The 6387-nt window shown below is 46.8% G+C and overlaps 1 long non-coding RNA gene across 2 annotated transcripts; it reads left to right on the forward strand.

Annotated features, from left to right (window-relative positions):
- The first annotated feature begins 2460 nt into the window (after positions 1 to 2460).
- On the forward strand, positions 2461 to 5941 carry LOC110205579 (uncharacterized). 2 transcript variants are annotated; one of them, XR_002323615.2, is made up of 3 exons: positions 2461 to 2732; positions 3790 to 3945; positions 5478 to 5941. It is a non-coding gene; the product is annotated as an uncharacterized LOC110205579 (long non-coding RNA). The 2 variants fall into 2 exon arrangements; XR_002323618.2 differs by having other exon boundaries at positions 3873 to 3945.
- Positions 5942 to 6387: the final 446 nt, after the last annotated feature.

Genomic DNA, 6387 nt, shown 5'->3' on the forward strand with positions numbered 1-6387 from the left:
AGACCAAGGGTTACAAATAAAAACTGGGATTTCAAGGTGTCTCATGGTGGCTATTGCAAGCCACTTAGATTCATTTCATATTTTCTCTTCCTCACTGGGCCTCCTAGTCTGGTCTTCATTTGTTTGGGTCCCTGGGTCCTAGGGAGTTTCAATTCTCTTATTTTCTCTGGCATCAGAATGACTCTGAGTTCTCCCAAGCATTTCCAGACCCATTCGCAGGAATGTGAGTTTCACCCCTGAAAAGACATCTCATACCTGAGACCCCTCTTGAAAAATCTCTGTTGTTACACTATAAATATGATTTTGTATGTGCTTAAATGTGGGTACAAATCATGGTTCTAGCATTGGAAGGGCCCTCACAGCTCATCTTGTCTAACCACCTTATTTTCCAGAGGAAGACATTGAGGTCCAAGGAGTCAAGTGACTTGCCCAATGCCACACAGGTAATAATCATCTGAAATGGGATTTGAACCCAGGCCTTCTGACCCCAGAGTCAATTCTCATTCCATCATACCACATTGCCTCATGTCATCCCTCCTTATAGAACATAAGATCCTTGAGAGTAGAGACTGCTTTGTTTATGTCTTTTATGCCATGTAGGCACCCCCAGTGCCTAAAACAGTACCTGACACATAGTAGATGATTAATAAATGCTTACTGATTGGTTGTAGCATAGAGTGCCCTTGGTACCTTGCTGGTTATAACTGTGGAGTTTCGATTCCTCCAGATCCAACTAGTCAGTCAGTTACAAACATTTATTAAGCACGTATTATGTGCCAGGCACTGTGCTAAGCAATGGAGATACAAAGAAAGACACCACCAGTCCTGTTCTTGGAGAGCTTACATTCCAATGGAAACAACCAGGTCTGTAAAAGCTATCCAGAGAATAGAGTGAAAGAGGGAAAGTGATATGAAGGGGAGAGGCTCTACCATCTAGGGGCTGCTAGGCTAGAAGAAGCCCAGGTTTGAGCCCAGCAATGAGCCTTATGGCTTTCCTTCTGAATACCCATCACCAGAAGGCTGTCTGTCCCTGAGTGATGACATGTTCGGACACAGGAATTTATGAGGACCGCTGAGAGGGATTGGGCCATCCATTGATGCTTGAGGTTCCAACATCTAGGAATTCAAAGAGGAGTTAGATCTTAGATCATCTGGGCCAATCTCCATGGTACAATGGGAAAAGCTTTGGCTCTGGGGTCAGAAGCCTGGCACAAAATAAGCACCTAGTAAATAGTAGATGATTCCAAAGGCTCTTCCTATTGCCTGGAATGATCTCAACCGGTAGGAAGGTCATCATACCTTTGAATGGCAGGTGGAAGAATAATGGCTCTGCAGTAAGAGGGTTTGAACCCTGACTCTTGACATTTCCTACCTACTTTCATCAAGTGTGTCTGAGCGTCGGTCTCTTTATTTGTAAAAGATCCTGGGGAGGGGGGGAGCAGTGAATGTAGTGGCAGAGCCAAGCTATACAGAGGGAATGAAAGGGGATGAAAGTAGAAGGGGAACTCAGTTATAGATGGGAGTCTGAGTTTGAAGGAGGAAGGAACCAAGATTTTGGAAGGGTCTTCACTTTGAGAAGAAACCAAATTACAGCATAGAGAGACTTTGACCCAATCTGTACTTGGCTTCTGAATGAATCAAATGGGGGGGGGTCAGAACGAGAAGGAGGAGAATATGGGAAAGAGGATCTGAATATGGAGGGGAAAGGTTATAGAAGGGGATTTGAATGTGAAGGGGAAAATTAAGTCTAGCTATGAAGAGACAGTATGAACTAGCCGGTGGCGAGAATAGCTAGGATGCAGCAGGGGGTCTGAATGTGTGTGGGGAAGGTAAGTCAAGTCATGGTGTGACTGTGGAAGAGGATGGGGAACCTGGTTATGGGGGGTGGGTGTACATGAAGGGTGAAGGGAAGCCAAGTAGAAAATAACTGGGGAAGGGGAAGCGGCCCAATTGCCATGGTTTGGGGTGCTGCTCCCGGGTGGATGGGCCAGGAGCCCCTGGACGTGGTCAGTAACGCGGCTCCCTTCTCTCCCTCCCTCCCTCCGCGCCCGTGCCGCCGCTGTGGCCTCCGCCGCCTCCGCCTCATTCTCTTAGGGCCGAGCAGCAGCACGCGTTTGGGGAGCCCAGGGAACAGTGGCCGCCCCAGGGAGAGGCGTTGGCGGCCGCAGAGACGGCGGCCGGGTTTCAGCGTTGCTAGGGGCTACCTGGTAACGGGCCACAATAGACCCTTTGGGAGAATCCAGGGCAAACAGTGACCGTGGTAATGGGGTGGGCTTCGGGGAGCCCCCGGGCCTGCGAGCACGGCCCCTCCTCCGCGCAGCCCTGGGCACTGCGCGATGTTCCGGAAATTCCCCGCACAAAGCCCCATTCAATGGGAGGAGGGCCCATGCGTGTGCTTTTGGGGGTGGGGAAGGAGGGAGGAGGGGCGGGGAAGCAAGCGGGGGTGGGGAGCGCCGCTGCCAAAAAATACCCCAAACCCAACACAAAACCCACACCACCCAACCCTCAAGTTTTCTTTTTTCTTTTCTTTTCCCTGGCCCCTTTTGCAAAGACTGGAAAAGAGGCCCAGAAAGTGCTGTTTGTAAAAAGAGAGAGGAGAGAGACAGAGAGAGAGACAGAAAGAAAGGAAGAAGAAGAAACTGAAAAGGGTCAGAAACGAGGCATAAAGGCGGCCGGGGAACGCCCCGTGAATTTTGAACAGAGAGCAGAAAAGCAACCCGAAAAAGCAATTAGTAATGGCACTTGTAAATGGAGAGGAGACTCTGGGCAGCGGACAGGGAAGAGGGGAGGGCAGGGCTGGGGAGTGGAGCGATGGGCTGGCAGGATAGAAGGGGAGGCCGAAGGAGGGGTGAAGGGGGGATGAGAGAGAGAGAGGGAGAGGATGAAAGGGGCCATAGGATGATGGAAGATGGGGAATAGGGGTGAGAAGTAAGGGGGAGTAAGTGATGAGAAATTAGGAGTCTGAGGTGAGAAAGGTGAGGAGTTAAAGGAAGGAAGGTGAGAGATAGAGGGGTCTTGGGGGATGGCAGTGGGGGCTGAGGGCGAGAAATAACAGGGTGTGGGATGATAACAGGGAGATGGACAGGGGTGGAAGGCAAGGGGAGCTGGGAGGTGAGGAAGTGAGGGAGGGGCAATGATAAAAGTGGATCTAAGGATGAGGAGCAATGGAGCTTGGAAGTACAAAGGGAGAGAAAGGGTGAGGATTAAAGAGGAGCAGAGTGATGGGAAGCGGAGACTAGAGCAGAGAATCCGAGGAGAATGGGGCGGGGGGGGGGAAGGGCCAGGAGAGTGGAGGTAAGGAATAAGGGACTGGGGAGTGATACGGAGGGATAGGCAAATGATGGAAAGGAGATTGGGGGCGTTTAAAGGTGGGGAACCATGGGAGAGAAGTAAGGGAGAAGGGGATGGGAGATTAGCAATAAGGGGAAAGGTGATGGGAATCACGATGCCTGGATGAAGAACAAGGGGGTTGCTGGAATGGAAATGGGGGAGAAGCGTGAGGGGAAGTGGGAGTTAGGGTAGAGTGTGAGGGTGACAGAGACAGGAGAAGGAAAAGATGGTGTCGGGAATAATGGGAGGTAGATGATGGGCAGAGGAGTGAGGTATAGAATGATGGAAGTTTATGAAGCAGAGAAGAAGAGGGAGTGGAATGATGAGAAGTCAGGGCTAGTGGCTCTTCATTCTAAACCTGGGGCCCTAACCTGCTTCTGTCTAGAATTTCGCAAGACTTCACAATTAAACATTCCCCTCCCCTGTCCCCTAACTTGTCTTCACTATCGGTATTGTAAGCCTAGGGACCGGACATTCTTAAGAAGTGGTGAATCCTCTTCTGATTCTTCTTGTAAAGAAAGACCTGGTTGCTATTATTCCAGGTGTCACAACTCTGGCTTGTCAAGAAACACTCAAAAACCTCATTTCCTGTTTGGGCAGGAAACTTCCTGGTAGGTAAGTGGAGGCTGTGCTAATGAATTCCTATGCACTGCAATGCCTGGCACATAGTAGGTACTTAATATTTGTTGACTGATGAAGCAGAAAGAATGCTGATATTAGGTTCTGGGAGAGCTGAATTTAAATTCCACCTCTGACCCTCACTAGTATTGGAATACTACCTCCTCTAGGCACTTAACCTCTCTGAATTTCACTTATCTGTATATTTGGAAAAATCCCATTAGAATTACCAGTCTCATCAGGATATTACTTTGTGTTAAGGTGATCATTCAGGCTTTGTGATTTTTGAAATGAAACTCATGGTATGAAACTGAGACAGATCGATCCATGTGTTAGTAGAAAAGACCTGGGGAGTTGGCCGTGGCACACAGAGTTTAAAAAACCTGCACAGTGTCACACATGGTATCTGAGGCAGGATTCAAACCCAGATCTTGGGGACTCCAAGGCCTCTGGCTCAAATCACTTAATCTACCTGGACCTCAGTTTTTTCATCTATAAAATGAGAGGATTGAAGGGATGGCCTATGAGGTTGCTTTCCATCTCTAGATGGAAGATCCTGTGCTTAGGACACTTAGAGGCTAATAAACTTGTTCAGGGTCCTAAAGTTAGTGTCAGAGGCAAGATTTGAGCCCAGGCCTCCCTGATATCAATCCATTGGTCCAGGAGTGGGGAACCTTCAGCCTCGAGGCCACATGTGGCCCTCTAGGTCCTCAAGTGTGGCCCTTTGACCAGGTTCAGAGAACCTAGAGAGGATTTGTTCTTCAAAGTTTGGATTCAGTCAAAATACAACTACCAATGTTATACTTTTGAAAAAAAAACTCCCACCACCACCAAAAACTGCATATAGAAGAGACTTCCAGTATCACATACTAACCTCTTTTCCTGCTCTTCTTTTCATAAAGAAATGTTTATATTGATATCGATTGAGTTCATGATAATAATGAAGAAAACTAACTCATATTTACATAGCAATTTAGGGGTTACAACACATTTTGCATACACGAATCAAAATAATAATTAACATTTATTTAGCATGTAAGGATTTGCAAATTATCTTATGTAGGGTCCTATTTGATCCTCACTACTCTCTGAGGTAGTTGTTATTATCCCCATTTTACAGATGGGGAAAGCTGAAGTTGGGAGTCGTTAAGAGACTTAGCCAGGGCCACAATACTGGTAAGTATTTGAGGCAGGATTCAAACCTGCATCATTCTTCCTGACCAGATGAGGCAGGGCAGGAGTGTGCTTGAGCCAACTCAAACTTATAAGAGAGCTAATTGTTCATTTTTCTCGGTGGGTACTTACACCTTCCAGAGTGGTAAACTCTGCAAATCCAGGAGTGACTTATTATTTTGTTGACCTCTAGACATCATCACCATGATAATAATAGCTAATGCGACATAGTACTTTATGTGCCAGACACCTTGCTAAGCACTTTACAATTATTATTGCACTTAAGAAAGTGACACAGAAAATGTCAGATTAAGCTTATAAGTATAGTGGTGTTTTGTTTTGCTTTGTTTTCCCAGACAACTAGTTGTTAGACATTTACCCGCACATCCCTGGCACTGAAGCACACAGAAGAACCAGCAGAAGGACCGCACAATTCTTGGATGTTCCTTGAGTCTGGGACAATTATGGGAAGCCCCAGCGTATTTTAATGGAGTGGGAGAAGTGGGACTGAATAAGTGACAGAACTACTCAGAGGCACCCAGTGCCTACCAGTGATCATGAGCTATCTTGGGTGCTGTGCCACTGGGGAAGAAAAGAGAAACAGCCAGCAAATGAGCTCTCTCCCCATCCCACTGCGCCGACAATGCGTAACATTTCTGCTCAAACGCCCTCCTCTGCTGCTCTAAAGATAATAATTTCGCATTGCCAGCCAAATGGGCACACCAACAATTATCTGTGTTCCTACTGTGTCGCAGCATCAACTGATAATCAAGAGAATTATGTGCCAGTTGAAAGTAGATTTAAATAAACAGACGCTAAATGCAAGCCAGTAATAGATGTAACCAAAATAGTCTAGGCAAGGGAACACTAGCCTAAATAAATAGCTGTTTAGTCTTGAGAAGGCTACAGAATTCCAGGCCTTAGGTGTTTGGAGTTCAATGTCAGGGACAATCTGCCTGCTTTTTACTCACATCATCAGGGTCTAACAGTGTTTGTTAGGTCAGTGAGTAAGACCTGGCTTCAAATCCTGCTTTGAGCTATGTGACCCAGAGCAAACCACTTAACATTTCTGGGCCTCAGTTTCCTCTTCTGTAAAATTAGACACAATGGCCTCTAAAGTCCCTTCTAGCTCTAAGGTCTATCCCCCAAGAGAAATGATGAATCAGCAAGCATTTATTTGGGGCTATGAACAGTAAGAAGAAAAGGGAGCCAACACATTAACTTTCTACTCACTGCACCAACAGTGTGTAACTTTTTTTTTGTTTG

This window comes from Phascolarctos cinereus, unplaced genomic scaffold (assembly GCF_003287225.1).
Source record: "Phascolarctos cinereus isolate Bilbo 61053 unplaced genomic scaffold, phaCin_HiC Scaffold_1;HRSCAF=81, whole genome shotgun sequence".
Lineage (NCBI taxonomy): Eukaryota > Metazoa > Chordata > Mammalia > Diprotodontia > Phascolarctidae > Phascolarctos > Phascolarctos cinereus.